A 23,969-nucleotide genomic window follows, 5' to 3' on the forward strand; every position below is an offset into this window, starting at 1 on the left:
AACTGTTTTCCAGTGAGGAAAAACTCTTAAAGACATGCCTGTCTTTGCAGCAGTGTCTTGATGGTATAATAATCCACAATATAAGGAAAAGTATCCCGAGTAAACTAAACTGCTTGCAATTGTCTAATAGATTGGGACTAATGGCACCTAGAGCCTGATTGTTCCAGAATCCTGACCAGTGCTTACCACTGCAGTTGAAGTCAAAGGGAGTTGAGTGCCCAGCACTCCTGGAAAAATCAGGATCAAGGCTTCCAGAAACTGAGGCACACCAAAGCAGTGTCCCCTTATGAAATTTTTGTCCTTAGTATTTAAAGAATTGATGAGACTGAACTGGGTCTCTTACTACAGTTCCTACCGTGTTCTTAAAATAAAGCTACAAATTAGCATCACCAATAAATCTTCACTTAAGAGAGGAAATAACCAGTTTTAATTAAAGTGGGCCTTGAGGTGTGATTGCTTACTAATAATTATTCTAATTCCTGAACTACTTTTAGTCTCCTCCTCTGAACATTATGCAGAGGTAGAATTGTCAAAAATAGCCCTGACCTAGCAAAACAGTTAAGCACATTCTTAACTTTAAGTAAATGAATAGTCCCATTGACTTCAATGACACTACTTAGACATTTAAGTATGTGAGTAAAGTGCTTTGCTGGATTGGGGCCGTTGGATATGTCCCAGGTTCCACTAAAGTAAATGAAAATCTTTCAATTGATGTCAGTGAGAGCTAATCACACTGTAAATGAACAGAATTGATTGCATAATTGCAGGGACCAATCATGTGTTTTCTGTGAAGCATCTTATACAATGGTGGTCACTATAAAAATAGTAATTAATAGCACTGACTAGGAGAAACATTTAAAATATAAAAAGAACACAAATAGTGACCAGTGCCAGTTCACTGGACTCAAAATACTGAAAGTTTATGGAATGATCACTTCTAACCATTTTTCTATATTTAATAGGGATGTGATTAAACATACCTGTTACAGTGCCTTCTCACACAGTTAGTCTGTTCCACTTCCCTTAATATATTTCAATGCATTGCCCCAAATATATATTTAGCACTACACAACAGAATACAAACGTAACCAAATATTCATGTTACAGCTTATGACTTTCCTTAAGTGATTTCCCATTCTAAAAGAGGGGCAGGGACTATCTTTTTATTGCGTGTCTATATAGTACCTGGCATAACAGGGCCCTGATCCTGACTGGGGCCTCTAGGCATGACCATAATTCAGGGGTTCTCAAACTGGGGGTCGGGACCCCTGAGGGGGTTGAGAGGTTATTACATGGGAGGGGTCTCAAGCTGTCACCCCCACCCCAGACCCTGCTTTGCATCCAGCATTTATAATGGTGTTACATATATTAAAAAGTGTTTTTAACTGATAAGGGGGGTCACACTCAGAGGCTTGCTGTGTGAAAGGGGTTACAGTACAAAAGTTTGAGAATCACTGCCATAATACAAAATAAAGTTCCCTGATCAACCTATATCTAACCATATTATGCAATAAGTTCTGTTCATTTAGGATGTGATTAGCTCTCACTGACATCAGTGGAAAGATTTTCATTTACTTTAGTGGAAGCTGGGAGTTATCCCAAGGTCCCAATTCAGCAAAGCACTTTACTCACATAGTTAAGTGTTCAAATAATGTCATTGAAGTCAATGGGACTATTCACATGCTTAAAGATTGAGTGGCCACTCATTTTAAGCATACACCTTTTCTCAGGGATTCAGACATGGTCCATGAAAAGGATGCTTGGGTGTCAAAATAATACAAAGGCTGAATAAACAGAGACCCAAAGAAGCAAACCTGTGGAAGCCTTGAGAACTAAAGAGAAAGGGTGGTCTAGGGGATAGGATGGTGGTGTAGGACTTGGGACACACGTGTCCAATTCCCTGCTCCGCTATAGACTTACTATGTGAGCCCAGGCAATTGCCTTGGCCCACATCTTCAAAGGTATTTAGTTTCTTAAATATTGTTGAGGATCTGGACTTTAATCTTTCTGGCCCACATGCTCAGATGTATCCAGGTACCTAACTCCCACTGATTTCAATGGGAGTTAGGTACCTAAATACCTCTGGGGGTCTGTGCCTCCATTCCCCACATCCAAAGTGGAGATAATTGTACTTCATATGTGCATTGTGAGGATAGATACATTAAAGATTGTGCAGTGCTCAGATACTATGTTTATGGGGGGCCATATAAGTAAGTACCTTTAGTTTACAGTGCTAAAAAATAACAATGTTCATATTTTCACTTTCTAGGGCAGAGTTATCTTCCTTTGTCTTTAGAAAAGTCCAGCACATTTTGGACAACATAAAAAAACACTAAGGATAATTAGAGCTGAAATGAATATGAAAAGGTGGTGCAGAGAGAATGGAGCCCATTTTGTACTTACCAAATTCAATATAATGAAACAAATGATGAAATTAAAATTGCTTCAGTACATTTCAGTGGGCTTTCCTTTTATTTATAGCACAGAGTTTTTCTCAAACTTTAAATAGGTTCCACTGAAACCTACCCAGTGGATGTTCTATATTTCACTCTGAGGTAATTAGCATCTCTCCTGAGCCAGAGCCTTGGAAGGAGAAGCTACTAGCTCCCAAATGACTGTGGAGAATAGTGGGGATAACAATGCTGAGCTCACAGCGGCGTTGACCATAAATTAATTCATTTATAAGAATGGACATATTGAGTCAGACCAAAGGTACACATAAGCCCAGTATCCTGTCTGCCAACAATGACCAATGCAGGTGCCCCAGAGAGAATGAACATAACAGGTGATTATCAAGTGATCCATTTCCTGTTGCCCATTCCCAGCTTCTGGCAAACGGATGCTAAGGGCACTTCAAAGCATGGTTTTGCATCCCTGTCCATCCTGGCTAATAGCCATTGACTATTTTTTTATTGTCTGCAAATTTTGCCACCTCGCTGTTTACTCATTTCCCAGATCATTTGTGAATATGTTGAACAGTACTGGTCCTGGTACAGACCCCTGGAGGACGTGACTTTTTACCTCTCTCCATTCTGAAAACTGATCATTTATTCCTACCATTTGTTTCCTATTTTTAACCAGTTACTGATCCATGAGAGTACCTTCCCTCATATCCCATGACCGCTTACTTTGCTTATGAGCATTCAGTGAGGGACCTTGTTAAAAGCTTTCTGAAAATCTAAGTACACTATATCCACTGGATCCCCTTGTCCATGTTTGTTGACTCCATATGAGAATTCTAGTAGGTTTGTGAGGCATGATTTCCCTTTACTAAAACCATGTTGACTCTTCCTTCAAAAAATTATGTGAGGTGATGAGTGCCATAGAAAAAGCTTAAAAAGGGCACAGGATTAGGACTTTCAGTTTTGTTCATGTTTCCTGTGCAGTTTGTGGGGAATAGTTATAAAAACATTTAAAAAGCTGGGAACAAAAATTAAGCATCTCTGTGACAAATTGGTGTGTATCTGAAGAACAAATTGACATTTACTGTTTAAATCACATTATCACACAAGTGGTAAAACAAACAAAAATGTAAAATTATAATCCTGATTGTTGAGGTCTCCAGCCTTCTATGAAAACACAGGACATATGCTGCTGCATTAATGGCTTTAGAATGCCAGCAGACACTCACAGGAGGGACAGAAGGCTCTACTAAAGGTCAGTTTTATTGAAGAAGGGAAAGTACAAACCTTTATTTATATATTAATAAAAAAGATTCCAAGTGTTTAATATGCCTCAGAGGTACCACACTGAATTACTTCACTGCCTTATTCATAGATTCTAAGGGCAGAAAGAACCACTGTGATCATCTACTCTGATCTCCTGTATAACACAGGCCATAGGAGTCTTCTGAATTAATTCCTATTTGAACTAGACTATAGCTTTTAGAAAAAAAAATCTGACCTTGAATTAAAAGTTGTCAGTGATGGAGAATCACCATAACCCTTGGTAAGTTCTTTAAGTGGTTAATTGCCTCCCCTGTTAAAAATTTACATCATATTGTTTTTATGTGGTGTATTGTAAATTGTTTCACTTGAAGTGATAGCTTGTAATATTAAGGAGTTTCCTGGTCCTGCTTGCTGGCTAGAGGGCTCTAGAGAGAAGTGTGTGATCTTGATCATATACAGTCAGTCTACAGAGAGCCAGCCCACAGTAAAATGGTGTGAGTTGTGCCTCTCTCTTCAGGGAGCAGCCTGCTTTCTCTCTGTTTTGCGGTTCTTGTGTTTTATCATTCTGAATTCTAAGAAATAAAGTAATGATGTTGCAACACTTCAGCAAGAATATTGTAATTTATCTAATTTCTCTATATGTAATGAACATAAGACTGTTGGGGATATGTAAGATAAAATGGTTACATATTGCAATATATAGTTTCTAGGTTATGAAAGAGGAAGATGTTGCAATATATACTCAGACTTGAGCAGTATCTTTTTTTATGCAAATACTATAGGATATACTGATAAGGAAAGGGCTTTCTTTCCTATCACTAACTGGGGAAAACTATTTACCATGGTTTCCCACAAGAACCTGGTGAGGTGTAGTAGCAGGACATAATAGAACTTCTGCTTTAGTTTCTCAAGCATTTTTTTTTTTTGCACTCTGTGCCCCTGTACCCTTCTCCCCACAATGGAAGACAGAAGGACATCACAGTCATCTAATATTGGAGAGTGGGAGGCAGTGGGAAATTGTTCAGGAGGCAGGAAAAGGATGGGTGCTGGGTGCGTAGTGGAGGCAGGGAACCTCTGGTTCACTCTCATCCCCTCCCCTATGTAGACTTGTGTCAGGAGTGGGTACCAGGTGCCCAGCTGTCCCTGTCTCACCTGCTTCAGAGCCCAGAAAGACCACTTGCAGCTTCTAGGGAGGGCCTGCCACCTCAGTGCTGCTACTTTCGGTCAGCAGGAGGCTACAATTACAGTGACTCCTTCTCTCAAATCTGGCACCCTTGCAGTGTGCAAGGCTGCCCAGCTGTCTGCCTGACCTCACCTTGAGGGAAGGTACCACCCTGAACCTGGGCAAAATTTCAGTCAGCCTCCTAATAGTTCCCCCATGCATGGCTTGTGATGGCCTGCAGCATGCAGCTGGCTCAGAAGTGCCTTTGCTCTGTATTGTTGGCTGCCCTGTGATGATCTTGTTGTGACCACGCCCCATCCTCCCCCAGGGCATGCCTCACAGTTTGGGAACCTCTGTTTTAAAGGAACATTATGAGCTTACCACATTTTTTAAACAGAACAATATAAATGTAATCTAGGAAACCAATAATAAACTATCTCTGAATTCTTGGCAAGCCTGGAAAATAGTTTCTGCCACTTGTTCTGATTACTTTCCGAAAAAGGCTCTCAGATAAATTTGTTCTTTGACTAAAACACCCTTAATTAAGAGAAGCTGTTGGACATTGTTAGTAGAGCTAGGATGACCTGGTGTCTGGTTTTCAACCGTAACACTGGGTTGAAAAGGGACCCTGGCGGCTCTATTAAAAGTCTGGTCAGTGGTGCTGTGGAACAAAGCCAGGCTAGTCCCTACCTATGGCCATCAGGTCTGGCTCGTAGGCGGGGGGGCGCACAAGGCTCCTTATGCTGCTCTCATTCTGAACACCAGCTCCACACTCCCATTAGCAGTACCTGCAGGCAAGAGCAACACATGGAGCCTCCTGCCCCCGCTACCTAGGAACCAGACCGGCTGTCTGCTTCTGGGCTGCTGTGCAGTCCATGTTGCCAGGACAGGCAGGAAGCCTGTCTTAGCCCCCCCGCTCTGCTGCTGACTGGGAGCCACCCGAGGTAAGCCTGCCCCCCAACTCCTGCCCCAACCCTGAGTCCCCCAAACCTGGAGTCCCCTCCTGCACCCCAAGCCCTCATCCCTGGCCCCACCCCAGAACCTGCACCCCCAGATGGAGCCCTCATCTTCCCTACACCCCAACCCTCGGCCAGAGCCCCCTCACACACGCTGACCCCTCTGCCCCACCCCCCAGTCTGAAGCCCCCTCCTGTACCTCAAACCCCTCATCCCCAGTCCCACCCCAGAGCTCGCACCCCCAGATGGAGCCCTCACCCCCTCCCACACCCTGAACCCCTCATTTCTGGCCCCACCCTGGAGCCTGCACTCCCAGTTAGAGCCCTCAGCCCCTCCCACATCCCAATCCCCCGCCCCAGCCCAGTGAATGTGAGTGAGGGTGGGGGAGAGTGAGCCACTGAGGAAGGGGGAATGTAGTGAGCGGGGGGCAGGGCCTCAGGGAAGGGGCAGGGCCACAGGGAAGGGACAGGGCTAATGTGTTCAGTTTTGTGGGATTAGAAAGTTGGCAACCCTAAGTAGAGCTTGTGAAGGCCTTGCACTCAACTAGACAGCATTTCTCTGAATGTAACATGATAACTCTTGAATGTCACATGTATCAACCCTAAAATTTCAGGGGATGTTCTAGGGATCAACACTCAGAACCCTATTGACATTGGGGGAAAATTGGAAAACCAAAAGGAGAAAATGGGGGACAAATGGAGTGCCTGCCAGTGCTTTAGTATGGCCTTTAGCATCTCTGCAATTGTCTATAATCAAAGAACTGATTGGCACCCATTAATACCTTAATGCAGAACAATACTCTCGCTTCCTCTGCTTATCTTCCCAATACCTTAATATGTTGACATTTCTCCCAGCCAGAAAAAGAATAATGGGGGAGGGGAGGAGAATGGAAGGAAGGGGGAATGCACACAGCCCCTGAAATGTAAGGGGATAATCCCCAGCCTGGTATGGGAGGAAAATGGAATAGGGTAAGCAGAACATCTACGCTGCAGGGAGAACATGCTGCATCAGCCCAATGGTCACTCTAGCCCAGTACCTTGTCTTCTGACAGGGCCAGTGACAGATGATTCTGTCAGTTGGAGGTTTAGGGATGCCCTGAGCATGGGATTACATCCCTGATCAAGGTAGCTAATGGCATTGATGGGCCTTTCTTTCACAAATTTATCTCATTCTTTTTTTCAACCCCATTATACTCTTAGCCTTCACAACATGCCCTGGCAACAGGTTCCACAGGGCGACTATGTGTTGTGTGAAAAAGTACTTCCTTAGGTTTGTTTAAAGCCTATTAACTTCATTAGGTGACACCCTGGTTCATATTAAGAAGGGGTAAATAACACTTCCCTATTCACATTCTTCATACCATTCATGATTATGATTTTATGGACCTTCATCATATACCCTACCTCCTCCTCACTAGTCTCTTTTCTAAAGTAAGTAGTCCCAGTTTACCTTGAGTAATTTATATCCTCTGCAAACTTTCACCTCCTTTTCCATATCATTTATGGATATGTTGAACAGCAATGGTCCCAGTACAGATCTGTGAGGGACCCCCACTATTTACCTCTCTCCACTCTGAAAACTGACCATTTATTCCTACCCTTTGTTTCCTGTATTTTAATTAGTTACTTATGTATGAAAGGACTTTCCCTCTTATCTCAGGACTCCTTACTTTGCTTATGAGCCTTTGGTGTCAAAGGCTTTCTGTAAGTCCAGGTATACTATATCAACAGGATCACCCTTATCCACATGTTCGTTGACATCCCCGAAGTATTCTAATAGACTTGGTGTGGCATGATTTCCCTTTACAAAAGGGACTCTTCCCCAACAAATTGTGTTCCTCTTTGTCCAATAATTCTCTTCTTTTCAATAGTAAAGTGGAGACTGAGACTCCCTGGTACTGGGGGGAAGGTGGGTACCCATAGCCCCTTGCATAGGGGAAACTGGGGGCACACAGAACCTGCTATGAGGGGAGAATGGAGGACATTGGAATGGGCGGAGCAGAGAATGGGGGGGATTGGTTGAATTTTGGTATGGGAGGGGGAAATAGGAGGACCTGGGGGACAGACAGATAGAGCTTGTGCCATGGGGGAAATTGGAGAATCCTAGTATTTGGGGAGAGAGGAAGGGGAACAGTCAGTCTCTGGCCTGGGAAGGGAAGGGGAGGCAGGGCCTTGGGGGAAAGGGGGAGATGAGGGTTTACACAGAACCCCTGCATGGGTTGGGAAAGATTGGGACAACCCTGGTATGGAGAGGGTGGGAATGGGGCACAGAGCCCATGCCATGGAGGGCATGGGAAAAATGGGAATGGAGGTGGTTACAGAGCTGCTAGTATGGGGGGAGAATGGGGGACCCTGCTATGAGAGAGAGGTTGGGGGCCACACAACTCCTGGGAAGAAGGAGACTGGGGTGAGTTTCAGGGAATCCCTGAACTATGGGAGGTGACCCACAGAGTATGGGAGAGAAATGGAGGTAAGCAAGGAGCCCCTGCTGTGTGTGATCATCTCAGCACCAATTGAGACATTGTTATGGAGCTTGTGGAGGCTATCAACCACTTTTTATCTATAGACCATTTCATAGAATATCAGGGTTAGAAGGGACCTCAGGAGGTCATCTAGTCCAACCCCCTGCTCAAAGCAGGACCAATCCCTAGGTAGATTTTTGCCCCCGATCCCTAAATGGCCCCCTCAAGGATTGAGCTTGCAACTCTGGGTTTAGCAGGCCAATGCTCAGACCACTGAGCAATCTTCCCCCCCCCCACCACATGCTAGAGGTTGTAGCTGTGCTAAAGAGCTGTCAGGGCCTCCATTTCTCCACCATTTTCCCCCTTCTGGTTTTCTGATCTTCCTTAAATCAATAGAATTCTGACCATTGTTGCCCAGAACATTCCTTGAAATTTTGGAATTGATTGGATGTGGTGATCAAAGGTGATCTCATCACAGACAGAGAAATATCATCAAGCTGAGTGTAATACTCAGCCAGTTATGCCTTTGTAAGCTCAGTCCTGCAAGGTACTGAGCACTCCTGAAAGGTACTGAGTGTCATCAACTCCTGTTCAAGTCAGAGGAAGCCCAGACTGTATAGAATCAAAAGCCCATATAAAAACATTGATGTGTGAAAAATAAAAGTAGTTCTTCACTTAAATTTTTAGTCATGTGACAAACAACCAAACCATAATACATACTTGGAACAAATTCTTGGAAAAATACAGTAATTCCTCACTTAATATTGTAAAATGCGACTTTAAGCAAAATGATGTTAAGCGAATCCAATTTCCCAATAGGAATTAATGTAAATGTGGGGAGGTTAGGTTCCAGGGAAATTTTTTTCACCAGACAAGAGTGTATATATACACACACTCACAATATAAGATTTAAACAAACAATTTATTACTGGTACACAGCGATGATGCTTGTGAAGCTTGGTTGAGGTGGTGGAATCAGAGGGTGGAAGAGGATGGGATATTTCCCAGGGAATGCCTTATTGCTGAATGATGAACTAGCAATCAGCTGAGCCCTTGAGGGTTAACTTATTGTTGTTAATGTAGCCTCACACTCTACAAGGCAGCACGGCAGACAGCATGGCAGACAGACAGAGACACACACCCTGCGTGTGAGAGAGATGCGCATTAATCCTTTAAGTATGCTGACCCCACTCTAAGTACACATCTTTTTAAGTATCGGGGTAGTTCTATTAGTCTGTATCCACAGAAACAGCAAGGAGTCTGGTGGCACCTTAAGACTAGCTGATTTATTTGGGTATAAGCTTTTGTGGGTAAAAAACCCACTTCTTCAGATGCATGGAGTGAAAGTTACAGATGCAGGCATTATATAATGACACTGAAGAGAAGGGAGTTACCTCACACGTGGAGAACCAGAGCTGACAGGGCCAATTCAATCAGGGTGGATGTAGTCTGTTCCCAATATAGATGAAGAGAGGCAAAAGTTGCTTTTGTAATGAGCCAGCCGCTCCCAGTCCCTATTCAAGCTCAAATTAATGGTGTTAAATTTGCAAATGAATTTTAGTTCTGCTGTTTCTCTTTGATATTCATTTGCAAATTTAACACCATTAATTTGAGCTTGAATAGGGACTGGGAGTGGCTGGGGAGGGATGGGGAGGCACCAGTGGGCGGGAGATGCTGGAGAAGGGGGGAGCTGATGCAGGGCTGCTGACATATTACTGTCACTCTTCTGCAATGCACATTGGTAAATTCTGGCTCCTTCTCAGGCTCAGGTTGACCACCCCTGGCTTAAGACAAGTATCATACAGGTACAGACAAGGTAAGCTTCCTCCCACCACTGTATCAATTCTGTAACACTTCTGTTATACCAATTCTCCATCTCCCTTCCTGGATCGTTGCTTCTCTTGGGAATACCAGAAAATATCTATCTGTAGGTATCCGTCAGCATAGTATCTGTTTTGTGGCATACAGGAAGCTCTTGGGACAAGGGAGGAGGAGTAAGGGCATGGCAGGCTGAGGGGAGGGGGCAGGAAGGAGTGGAGTGGGCGCAGGGCCTGTGGCAGAGCCAGAGGTTGAGCAGTGTAGACCTCTGCCCTCCCCCCAGCACATTGGAAAGTTGGTGCCTGCAGCTCCAGGCCTGGAGTTGGTGCCTATACAAGGAACCGCGTATTAACTTCTGAAGAGCCACATGTGGCTCTAGAGCCACAGGTTGGCCATCACTGTCTTAAGCAATTCACTTTCATAAGCTTCATATTAATTGGCAAATGTGAACTAAGTTCCCAATCCTTCAATGTGCAGGGAACAGGTGAACTATTGTGTGCTATCAGTTGAAGCATTGCAGCCTGAAAAAAGAACCTGCCAACCTCAAAGCTTCAAAAGGCACACATAGTTTTCTTTAGCCTTTATGGTTCCTTCAGTTTAGTGTTAGGGTGACATGGTGGGGCTCTATGTTGGGAAAATAGAAGCAGCTGGAAAATCCAGACCAAGGGGGATGGATACATGAGTAAAGACTCAAATATTTTTATGATTTTAAAAACAAAGTCCTCTCAACTTTAACATTGCTTCCTAGACACTGAATTCTCACAGCCATGGTTTAGGTCCAATTTGAGATCCTGTATGGGACATATGCATGAAGACTTGCAGTACGCCACTTCTGCTAACTGCTCCAAACCAACTGCCAGACTAAACTTCTTTAGTGAAGCGGTCAGGCTTGTCTTAGGACGGGCTCAGCAGTACAGCCTGTTAAGGAAAGAGACTAGATTGCTTTGCACATCTGGCTCAGAGCAGCGGGCAAGGTCATCACAGAGCTGCCCTAGGAACTGGGGCTATGCATACTTACAGTATAAACATGGGACTAACTAAAACATTCAGCATTCGTATCTCTTCATGAGCAGCATTAGTGCTGCCCAGGGGCAAAGCACATACGGTTCCAAGCATCAGTGTAATGGTTACTTGGAAGAATAATATCTCTGTTCAGTACTATATTTGCTCGCATTTAGAGCTGGATCAGGCCCACTGTAAACTAATCACCATAATAAAATATACAGTGCAGTTAACTTTTATATACCCAAATGCCTTTCCTATAGTGTGCCCAAATTATATTCATAACTTAAATTCCACAAACCGTATAGTAGAAGAAACACTCCATAGTTTTATGGGAAAGATGCATTAAAGACTTGTGGTAGTTTTTACGAGGATTATAGCACTGGATTTATGAGCAGATGATTTATAAGGATTTATCACATTTGAGTTAGTAATTATGTTTGCCAATAAATTTCCCAGCCAAGAGCCACTTTTTTACTTTAATTTTCATTTTATAACAAGCGTTATAAATTGGGGGTGAGTCATTTTGGTCTTTGTCAGGGTTGGCAGATACTGAAAGTTAGTTTGTCTTTAAATGCCAGGAGCCAGTGTGGCTTTATTTTGCTAGTGTTTCTAGGGTTTGCCAGGGAATGGTTAATGTAAGATAAATATTTCATGCACATGCCCTTTCACTTTGATTTGTCTTGTGAAATGGAGGAGGGGAAAGAGAGAGAATTAGGAATTTTTGGCATTTTTTGCAGGATCCAAACAATATAACCATCCTGAGAACTGATTAAATATTATATTTCAGGAGGGCTTCTATTTTTTACTTCCAGATTGAAGGCTGCCACTAAGGGCTTATGTCTAAAGAACAATTGTATCTGAGAGAGGCAGAACAGAAAAGTCGTTTTTGAGCTAGAAGCTCTCAAAATTAAAACATCTTTTAAGCAAAAGGGGCATGCTTTACTCGTTACAGTGCTGTGTCTGCAGCATTATACAAATGTTTTATGTACATAGAGAGAAACAACAATATTCTTGGGAGCCAAAATGTAGTAATCTATTGTCAGAAGTTTATAAGAAGAAGAGTGGATATATCATAATAGCTCGGTTTATAAGAGATGTCCCTTTTTTAAAAAAAGCTGCACTGAGAAGCATAATAGCATTTGCAATTGCTTTAGCTAGGACAAAAGTACATGGACTACCAATCCTCTTGCATCCCAGTATAAACTGGGATCAGAAAGGAGTCTCATTTCATGGTGCTATATGTGCTGTTACCTAAGGTTGGTGTGTTGTGAAGAATATATACCTTCCTAAGAAACAATTGAACTGACAGATGTCCAAGGGTCACATCATTAGGCCAATTACCGGCATGGAGGATCTCCTCCACCAGGATCTGTCCTTTGTAAATATGGAGCAGGTATGCAGGGTGTCTGTGGCACTGTCTATTCTGTCCCATACCCTGTAGCAGGGCCAGCTCCAGGCCCCAGCATGCCAAGTGTGTGCTTGGGGCGGCATGCCGCGGGGGCGCTCTGCCGGTTGCCTGCAGGGTGGCAGGTGGCTCCGGTGGACTTCCCGCAGGTGTTCCTGCAGAGGTCCGCTGGTCTCGCGGCTCCAGTGGAGCATCCGCAGACACGCCTGTGGGAAGTCCACCGGAGCCACAGGACCAGCGGGCCCTCCACAGCCACGTCTGCGGGAGATCCACCGGAGCCGCAGGACCGGTGAGCTGCAGAGTGCACCCTGCGGCGTGCCGCTGTGCTTGGGGTGGCGAAATGGCTAGAGCCGGCCCTACTCTGTAGAAACTGTCCATTGCCTATGGGGCCAGAGATCTGGGCTCAGGGCATGGTAAACCAAAGAGGTTGGGGTGGGATAAGGAGTTTGGGTGTGCATTTTCAATTTTCTGTGGGAAATTCTGAAACAAAGTGAAATGAATCTTAAACAAGGATATTGATATAATAGGCAACAAAGACACTTGGTGGATTGTAATATTATGGTACAAATTATACAGGATTGACAGAATAGGTCATGTTGGAGCATGAGTGACACTATATGTGAAAAGAAGCATGGAGTCAGATATAATAAAAAATCTTATCTCTAGATAGAAACTCCATGCTATAGAAATAAACGTATACTACCAACCACCTGAGTGTGTTGTGATTGTGAAGTGCTTGAGAAGACTAGAGAAGCTATAAAAATAGAAAATAAAATAACAATAGGGGATTTTAAGTAACCCCATATTGACTGGGTACATGTCTCCTCAGGATGGAATACAGAGATAAAGTTTCTAGACATCATAAATGACTGCTTCTTGAAGCAGCTAGTCCTATAACCCACCAGGGAAGAGACAAATCTTGATTTAGTCCTAAGTGGAGCACAGGATCTGGTCCAAGAGGTGAATATAGCTGAACCACTCGTAATAGTGACCATAAAGTAATTAAATTTAACATCCTTTTGGGAGGAAAATACCAAATCAGTCACCCACAGTAGCATTTAACTTCAGAAAGGGGAACTACACAAAAAAACGGAAATTAAGAAGAAATTAAAAGGAACAGTCACAAGAGTGAAATGCCTACAAGCTGCATGGAAACTTCTTAAAAACACCATAACAGAAGCTCAAATTAAATGCATACACCAAAATTAAAAAGAATACTAAGAGGACAAAAAATGCCACTGTGGCTAAACAGAGTAAAAGACAAAAGTTAGAGACAGAGTTAGAGACAAAAAGCATCCTTTCAAAATTGGAAGTCAAATCCTACTGAGAAAAATAGAAAGGCAAGTCAAGTGTAAAAGTATAATTAGGCAGGCCAAACAAGAATTTGAAGAGCATCTAGCAAAAGGCTCAAAAACTATCAGCAAAAACCTTTGCAAGTACATCAGAAGGAGGAAGCCTGCCAAAGAATCAGTGGGACCACTGGACAATCAAGGTGCTAAAGGAGCACTCAAGGGAGACAGAACTTGCACAGAAGCTAAATGAGTTCTATGCATCGGTCTTCACTGCAGAGGACATGAGGGGGAGTCCTACACCTGAGCCATTCTTTTTAGGTAAGAAATATGAGAAACTGTCCCAGATTGAGGTGAGAGTAGAGGAGGTTTTGGAACAAATAGATCAGTTAAATGGTAATAAGTCACCAGGATCAGTTGGCAATCACCCAATTGTTCTGAAGGAATTTAAAAATGAATTTGCAGAACTACTAACTGTGGTATGTAAGCTACTGTTTAAATCTATGTCTGTACCAGATGACTGGAGGATAGCTAATGTGATACCAATTTTAAAAAAGGCTCCAAAGGTGATCTTGGAAAGTAAGCTTAACATTACTATAGTTTCAACCAATTTGCCTGTAGTGAAGAAGAGAATTATTAGACACAGATGAACACAATTTGTTGGTCCTCTTCTAGTGTGGGATGTGGATTTTATTCTGATTATTTCTTAAACCTGAAATCAAAGGGAGGTCTCAGGCCAATTTTAGATATGTGCTAACTCAACAGATATCTAAAAAAGATAGTTTCGCATGGTCATTTTGGCTTCCATTATTTCCTTTCTGGATACTGGAGACTGGTATGCAATCCTTAACTTAACAGACGCCTACTTCTATAAGGCAATTTATCAGGCTCACAGAAAGTATCTCAGATTTGTATTAAAGCACTCTCAATATCAGTTCACCATGTTGTCGTCAGTGGCGCCTCAGGTTTTCACAAAATGTATGGCAGTGGTAGTTGCCTCCCTGATGAGGGCTGGAGTGAAAGTCTATCCTTAGCCAGCTGTCCAAGTAGTCAGAGGCCAGTTGAGGGTGCAGGCACTGTCCGGTGTATCTTTCATCAAGTCAGCCTTCGAGGCGCTGGGTCTGCTGGTCAATTTAGAAAAATTTACCCTTTGTCCAGTTCAGAGGACAGAGGTAATGGGCGCAGTATTGAACTCTACTGAGGCCAGAGTTTTCCTTCCGAAGACAAGGTTCCAAACAGTTCATCTCTTGTTGCAGGTCTCAAGGCTCACTCAGGCACAACAGCACAAAAATATATGAGGCTCCTGGAGTATATGGGCTCATGCACATGCTTAGTCCAGCGTGCCAGACCTGTCAAGCTGGCCTGCAGTGACACAACAGAGTGAGTACCAACCTCAGGGCAGACTGTTAGGAAGAAGGGCACAAACTCCAAATTGATTGTGAGTTCTACACTGAGGAGTTTAAATGTAAACTCCTCATCTACTATAACAACCTCAACATGGAGTCATAGGCTGTCCCTTTGGGTACTCCCAGGTAAGCTTATCTTTGTGATAGAGTGTCCCTTATACCAAGGATCATAGCAATGTACAGGTTACTCCCAGTCCCAAAGGACCAGTCACTTACCTCAGGTCTCATAGACTTCAAGGTCAGAAGAGCCCATGGTGGTGATATTGCAGGCCATTTAGATCTAACACCAAAGACAACACTTGTAGCGAATCCTATAATAAACTAACTAAAGAGGTATTTTATAAGAAAAGGAAATAAGAATTATTTACGAAGTTAAAACAGATAAACATTGTGACACTCATTTGTGTGTATCTATTAGGTTTCAAAACGTGATAGTAGCTTCCATGATGAAAAAGCTCTATATGTCCTTTAGGGCTAACCCAGGCTAAGCTGTAGGAATCATTTCCTTAAACCTAGTAATCCTTGCCTCCTCCCCCCAAATCAAAGCAGCGTAAAGATTTGGCTCCTCTTTATTAAGGGTTTTTATTCCCCCATTCTGCTTTGAGCTTCAAGCTCAACTGATGGGAGGGTTTCATTTGCAAGACTCATCTTCATTGGAGGGGGTGGGGAACAGACAATGTCTTCTATCCTCTTTAATGTTCCTAGTCTGTCTGGTGTCAATGGGCCTTCCTTGTCAGCCAGGATGTAATACCTTCTGTTGGAAATCAGCACTTTACCCTAGTTAATATGTGTCTCCTGTCTGGTGATTTACACAGTTACAGAGGTTTACAATGCAAACACTCACAAATATTACTTCATAATATGGGATTGAGAAATTATAAGTGAGATTAATGCATGCAGCAATGTACAAGCATTTCATAAAGTCTAAGTGCTAAACACATTCTAATAAGTCTAATACCTATTTTAACAATATTAGCACACAGATGAGCCAGACTGATTCCAGCTGTGTATCTGTCAGTGTTCCACTGAGGCATGGGGACCTTGACATAAGCTAGCATCTAGTCTGCAAGCATCACAGTGTCTGAGGATTCTTCAGAATTGGTTGGCCTCCATTTATTTGCCAAGTTGTCACCATCTGAACTCTGTGCTGAATGTGCCATTTCTTATTCTGACTTCTCTAGATTGGTGGACAGACTCAGTCAATGTTTGTGCAGGCATTCCCTTTGTCTGCTCTCAACCTTTGCTGACACAGGTGACAGATGCATCTTCCCTAGATTGCCGTGCTCTCAAGGTTCCATCCAAATTGAGGGTTTATGGTCCACAAGGGATCTCTCTCTACATATCAACATCAGGGAGCTAAGGGCTGTCTACCTAGTCTGTTAGGCTTTCCTATTTCAGGTCAAGGGAAAGATCCTATTTGTTCTCACAGACAACATAGTGGCAGAGAGGAGCTCTCTCTTCTCTGTTTTGTTAAGAGGCAATTCACCTCTGGAACTTTTGCTTTGTCAATTCAATCAATCTCAAAGCCTCTTGACTTCTAGAGTTGCAGAAGGAGCTTGAAGATGACCTAAGCAGATTGTTTACACATGACCATGCATGGTCTCTGTGCCTGGATATAACCAGGTGCATTTTTCAACAGTGGGGGCAATCGCCAGATAAACCTATTAACAACCAAAGCCAACAGAAAATGCCATTGATTTTGTTTCCTTCAAGGTTGCAGTCCTGGTTCCATCACAGATGCTTTCCAACAACCCTGGTCAAGCAAGCTCTGCTACACTTTTCCTCCAATAGTACTCCTTCACAGAGCATTGCTAAAGATCAATGGAGATTATGCTCAGATTATAGTAAGGGCCCAGTAGCACTGGTTTTCCACTCTTGATCTTTCAGAGTAGACTGTTATTTTGCTTTCTTTGGACGCAGATCCCGGGATCATAATTGGCTGCTCCTCCACCCCTAAAACCTGTGGCACATCATTTAATAGCCTAGATGCTCCATGGATCATCATAGGGAGGAGTCTTGCTTGGAGCAAGTTTGGGATGTCTTGTTAAATAAATAAAACCCTCCTCCAGGGCTACTTACAATTTGAAGTGGAAGCAATATTTTTTTTTAAATTTTGTCTTGTTGATTCGGGGTTTCACCAATGCAGTCCTCAATCCAGTATATCCTGGACTATCTATTGTTCCTAAAACATCAAATTTGACAACTAGTTCTATCAAGGCCCACTTGGCAGTAATATTGGCTTTCCATCCTTATGTGGACAACCGTTCGATATTCTCTCATGCCATGTCATTCAGAGCTTTGAAAGGCCTGGAAAAGTTGTATCCACAGGTAAGGGAATGTGTTCCTCTCTGGGGCTTGAACTTAGCTTTCTCAAAGCCTGTGGGGCCTCCATTGGAGCCTTTAGCAATGTGTTCCTTCCTACACATATCAGCAAAGGTGGCTTTTTTGATAGCTACCGCGTCAGCTCAGAGGGTGACTGAGCTACCTGCTCTGACATCTGAACCTCTTTATACAATGATTTTTAAGGACAAAGTATACCTATACCCTCATCCAAGGGCTATTTAATGTTCATATTAACCAATCAATTTATTTACCTACATTTTCCCCCAAACCATACTTCATTAGAGAGGAACAATGCCTGCACACCCAAAGGGCTTTGGCATTCTTCATACACAGAAGTAAACAGTTCAGTTCATCAACTAAACTATTCATGGCCATTGCAGACAGGATGAATGGTCTTCCAGTCTCTTCAAAAAGAATTGTATTGTGTATAGTCTCCTGTATTTGTATACGTTATGACCAGGCAGGCCTTTCCCTGCCAAGTAAAGTAACTGCCTATTCACCAAGACCACAAGAGAAGGCGTTTCTTGAATGAGTCCCTATCTAGGACATTTGTAAAGTGGCTACTTGGTCTTTACTCTGCACCTTTGCATCCTGTTATGCTATCACTCAGCACTTTAGACACAATGCTAACTCTGTGAGAGTTGTACTGCAGTCTGTGTGCATGTAGACTCTGATCTGATGGGGAAAATTTTTAGTTCAAAAACTGGCCAGCTTTATTCATTTGACTTGCAAAATGGTGGAGTCTAAAACTGTTAACACTGCAATCTCACTGTGGGAGCTGAAAGTAAAGCTGGGCCCTTTCTGGCTCATGTCACCACCAGCAATAAATTTTCTGCAGTTGAAACTGATTTGAGCTCACTTTCCTGTAGCAGTGGTAGCTTTTGAGTGTCAACAGGAGTAAAATCTTACTTCTGGTTACTTTACTAATTGAAATGACAATAAATGCAGAGAGAGAAAGCATCTTAGACTATCACCTTTTCAGAAAAGAGCCGCACTTTAAAGCACTGGGGTGGAGCACTGGGGGAGCTGAGGTGGTCTCAGAGCCACAAACCCTCCCCAGGGATAGCCCTCTTCTACTGTGAGACATTGTTTTGAGGACACGAGAGGGGAAATGCAATCCATTTCCCAGAGGTGGGGGCAGTGCTTAATTTGTGGCAGGGCTGAACCCCAGCACCTCTAGGCTTGGCAGTTCATAGCACCAGTACTTTTGGGCTTGCTGCATCAGTTATGAATGTAAAAAAAAAAATTGATTGAGGCCTTGCACCTAATTTCTTGAGGCCTGGCACCTCTTTCATTACAAAATAAGAGCTGGGTGCGGGGAACAAGGAATGATTTTTGGGACACTCCATGACAGCATGATACCCTCCTGTTGGTGTCCCTGCAGGAGAGTTGATCTGGTCCTGAGACAACTAAGCTGCTGTAAAGGGACTACATTGGAGGCTGATTTCGGTCCTTGTTTCACTGCTGGCATATTTTATTTAGTTCTGTTTACTATAGCAGTATGCAGTGGTACCTCTTTAGTTAAAGTTGTGTTATTTTTAACTTACTAGTTGCAGGTGAAGTTTTTTAAACTTCACTATGAAAAATGTGCTCCAGAATAAAAAGGGAATCTTTCCTTTCTAAAATAAAATTGAACCCTTTGCCATATGTCAGTAAGGTTTTTCTTTTCTACAGTCTTTTTTTCTTTCCATCTTATTTGTGTATAGTGGGCCAAATTTTCTGGTGGAGCACTGCACATTTAGAGCAGCAAAGTCAGTTTAAGCCAGTAGAGAATTTGTTCTCCTGATGCCTGTTATAAGGAAATTTGTTCATAATGAGGCCTATTTTTCATAGTGAAACTGAAATTGTTTGAAAACTGAACTTTAAAAATCAACCTTTCTGCCTCCACCATACATTTTGTTTCATAACATTTTTAGAAGGATATTTATAGTCTGTCATTACCATTGTAATTATGTAATTACACATCATAATTACACATTCTGATTATGCTATCACACATGTTACAATAATTATGTAATTAGACCTAATTACAACAATTGTGTAAATACATGGCAATGGTGTAAAAACAGCCTGAAAAAACAGGGAAAGTTTCATCTCGAGTTAAGGAATGTTTTATGGTGACGAGACAAACCCACAAAAGCAAAGGAATGTCCAGTCCGGGTGCGATCCTATACGGTGTTCAGCTCTCCCTTGTGAAGCACAGAGTGCTCATGAATGGAGAGTGCTCAGCATCCTACAGTATCGGACCCTTTATAGCCAGATTGGGGGTGGTGGTGGGGTGCTCCAGGTCTGATGCTGCTTCTGGCCTATGTTCGGCGGAAGCTCCTCGCCCCCTGGCTTCCCTTCATTGCCCTTCCCAATGAGGACCATCTTATTTGGTTTGGGGGGGAGGGGTTCACCTTGTTCCAAGCCTAGACATGTTGGGATACTACGGTTAGCTCTGTGCCATCCAACACACTATATTGGAAGCTTCACTTGTTAAACACAAAGGTAAGGGAAGCTGTTAATTTGACATTGTGTCTTTGAATGTTTTTCATATGTGAACAGATATTATTGTAGGTCCTTTCTTGCACCCATTCCAGGACCAGGCCCTTATAAAGGTCCAAGGATAAGGCTGGCCTTGAGCACAATACAACACAAATGATTAAATGGGCTATGTGCTTTTGGGCCACACCCTTTCTCTTCTGCTAAAGCAAGCCACTTTATCTCTCCACTTCTGCAGTAGGATTGCAGGGACTAGCAACTCCCCACTCAATACTCCCTTTGGACATCTTACCCCCAGAATTGTGACACTGCTCTTATTTCAGCCTTTGGTCTTGATCGTGCAAACGAATATGCAATTAAGTGTCTGCAGGTAAGTAAACCTACTAAACTCACCTATGTTAATTCAAGCATATATGAAAATGTGTGCACTAGCAGGGCCTGAAGATCCTAAGTATCAGTGTTAGTCTGGATCTGTAAAAGCAGCAAAGAATCCTGTGGCACCTTATAGACTAACAGACGTTTTGGAGCATGAGCTTTCGTGGGTGAATACCCACTTCCTCAGATGCATGTAGTGGAATATACCTGCCCCTGGAAATTTCCACTACATGCATCTGAGGAAGTGGGTATTCACCCACGAAAGCTCATGCTCCAAAACGTCTGTTAGTCTATAAGGTGCCACAGGATTCTTTGCTGCTCTTGAAGATCCTAAGTATCCCATAACATACATTTCCTTACATAACCCCTATTTAAACAGTATAGCTACTGTCTCTCACGAGCAGTTGGACCAGAGATTCTATTTGTACAAGTCTGCCAATGGCTTTGTGCTAACATAGCTGGGTATGTTAACCCAGGCATTATAATCTCATGGTTTCAGATCCAGAGATACTGGGTTTGATCGCTACTCCCAATGACCCACCCGGGGGCATCTCGTCTCACTTATATTAACATCAAAACCCTTTAGGTAGGCCTCGATATATTGCTCATATGAGGCTTTGCCACAGATAGTACCGCCATGTGTCCTTGAGTAATTTGAGATTAGAGGCACTTGAACAATGGACTTTTTTTCCAAGGAGATCTTTTGATGAGAGAGAAACTCACACATAGGTTTCTGTTAAAGATTTCCATAGAAAACCTTCTCTTTTTTTGTCAAAGATTTGGAAACATTGCCATTGTGACTCATGGGCATTGCAGTTTGGGTGCTTCATGCTGCCCTTCCCCTCTGTAGGCTGGGCTCCTTGTTCAACTCCATTTCTCATGATGGGCCATGGTCTTCCCTCATGGTGAGGGAAGACAGTTGCATCATGGGAGTTCATGAACATAGTATATTGTGAGAGATTTAGTCTACCTGGTGAAACTGGACCATAGAGTAGAATGGGTAGATGAGGGAACTGAACTAAAACTCCATGAGGGACTGTGGCAGGCTGGCTATCTAGATTTAAATATTTTGGTTTGCTGCTAATATCATTCATTTTTTAGGGACTTGGATTTTGGATGGAAAAAATCAAAATTTTCCTCAGAAATCAGACTCTTTGTGAAAAATTTAATGTCACACCCAGTTTTGACAGAAAAAAATTCAAGCAGTCCTATTTGAGATATTTCAGAATTTGCTTGTTTATAATCTCTAAGTCTGAAACTTTTGTAAAGAACTGCAGTTTTTTAGGGTACTTTCTTCAAAAATATCAAATTATAATAGCCCAGACAATTCCTCTGCACAGGACCTCTTCCATCTTCCAGGATTTCTTCTGGCAGCCAGCCATGCATCACAGAGGTGGGGATGGATTTTCAAAAAAGATCTAATTTTAATTGCATTTTCTGTTGGTGATGCTGGACCCATTATTATGCTGCTATAGCATTTTAGTTCTGTTCTCTGATTTGTCTGATTGCAAGCATATGGATGTGCGTAGTCTCATTACAGACAGAAGAAAACAGCACAGTATGCCAAAGACATTCCTAATCTAAACCCATTGGAGACAATGGAGTTACACTGGGTTTGAATGTGGCCCATTGTGTGTAACCTCATTTTCAGTTGGGTAAGAGTAGAAGTTCTCTGTGGCTTTACAGCTTCCATTATATTTAATTACTTCTCCCTCTGGTGCTAAATAGAAGGTGGCTCTTGTTAAATTTAATTACCGGTACTTTCTCTGGAAGCTTACATGATAAAAATGTGGCTACTAAATGAGGAGGCCTTGTAAATGGAGGTAGGCTCAATCAAGATTACATTATATAGGAGAGGTTCTCAATTTTAAGTTGAAAGTGATAAAACCCAACTGAGGCAAAAATGAGAATTACTGTACACCAAAATTCCTTGATTAAAAAAAAACTTCTTACCTTTAAAAACTAAGCAATAAATATAGAAAAAACAAATATACGGATATGAGGGGAGAGCAGGGGAGACACCCACATATATGTATGCTTGGAATAAATTAAAAATACTAATTGTGATTAAAGATTGCAGAATCAGGCTAGTGGCTGGTTGACTGATTTTTGATCCATAAAGGAAAGGAGAAGATTTTGAAAGTCTCAGTACATTTTTTTGCCTATAAAATTTCTTGCCAAAATCACGTCAGAATAAATCTGTATATGTCTTAGGGCTTCATTCAGTAAAGTGCCTGTGCAATTCTTGAGAGACTGCAAATATACAATCCTCTGGATAGATTGTAAAAAATGTTTCATCACATTCAGCACAGGGTCCAATTTCTCTCCTTTCCTCTAACCCCCCACTCTGCACTGTTTTTCCACTTTCTTTCCTGCTTTAGATTTTCCCTATCCTGCTAGTGTTAAAATTCAGCCTTTTCAGTAGTTGATCCTGCTTCTTCAATAGAAGCCTTTCCATTGACTTTAACAGGAGTTGCACCAAGCCCCACAAGGGGTCTTTGTTACAGTTTTACAGCATCACATATACTTACTTTTGTAGCTTATGATTATCCTACTGGATTTTATGTGCTCAGCTACTGAAAATTTAATATTTTTTTCTAATGGATCACAAGTATACATATTTATGAAGTGTTCATCACCAGGATATCCAAGTGCACGTCACATAGATTAGATTAATACCAGAAAACTTCTTCCTAAAAATAGGGAGTATTTTATAAGGTCACCATATTTTCATCATTTAATAAAGAAAAACTTTTGTGGCAAAACACATCATAAAATATTCAAGTGCTCTTCATTCTGGTTCCTGGGTTTGATCTGCTCTGCCTGGGAAGGAAAAGTGCAACGGGGGGCAAGCAGCAGATCAAAAAAAGGTCAAGCTTTGTCCTTGCCCCTTGTACTCCTTTGTTCCTTGATTCCCACCTCTCTTGGACTTGGTCCAAGTAACCCCAGAGAGAGGAGAAGGAAATGACGCAAGGACTGCCACCTCCTCAACCCCTTTGTGGGACCAGAACTAGGGTTTTGCATTGATTGGGCGTAGCCATTTATGCAAATACTTGTTATGGGAGCCTGATAGTGAGAAGTTTTGGCCTTGAACTATAGTTGGTGTGACACACACACTCGCTACATTATGAAAGTGAAACTGGTGTAAAATACAACTCAAATGATTGATGAAATGAAAAATCAGGATATTTCAGGTGTCCTGAAAAGATTTCTCCATGTCATCGGATGGAAAATTGGGGTCTGTTTTGGTAAAAGTGGGTGTCAAGGCTGATTTCCCACTCTGGCACTTCGAGTGCAGAAGGTGGGGGTCCTGCAAGGATTCAAAAAATTAATACTGGCCACTCCAGGCTTGAATTAAACTCCCAAAGTTACAGTTTCTCTCTGACCTTGGATGGGTAGATGCTGCTGGCACCCAAATGCAAAAAAACCCTTTGAAACCAGAAAGGCACACTTGGGAATTCCTTCCTGTGAGTACCCTCAAGCCCTTTCACACACCCCTCCAGGGAAGAGATTATAAAGAAAAACAAAGGAAATCAGCTGTGGTCACCAGCTAATTTAACAACATATGCACAAACCTCTAAGTATACTAAAAATCCA

The sequence above is a fragment of the Gopherus flavomarginatus genome, chromosome 4, assembly GCF_025201925.1.
Source record: "Gopherus flavomarginatus isolate rGopFla2 chromosome 4, rGopFla2.mat.asm, whole genome shotgun sequence".
In the NCBI taxonomy this organism is placed as follows: Eukaryota; Metazoa; Chordata; order Testudines; family Testudinidae; genus Gopherus; species Gopherus flavomarginatus.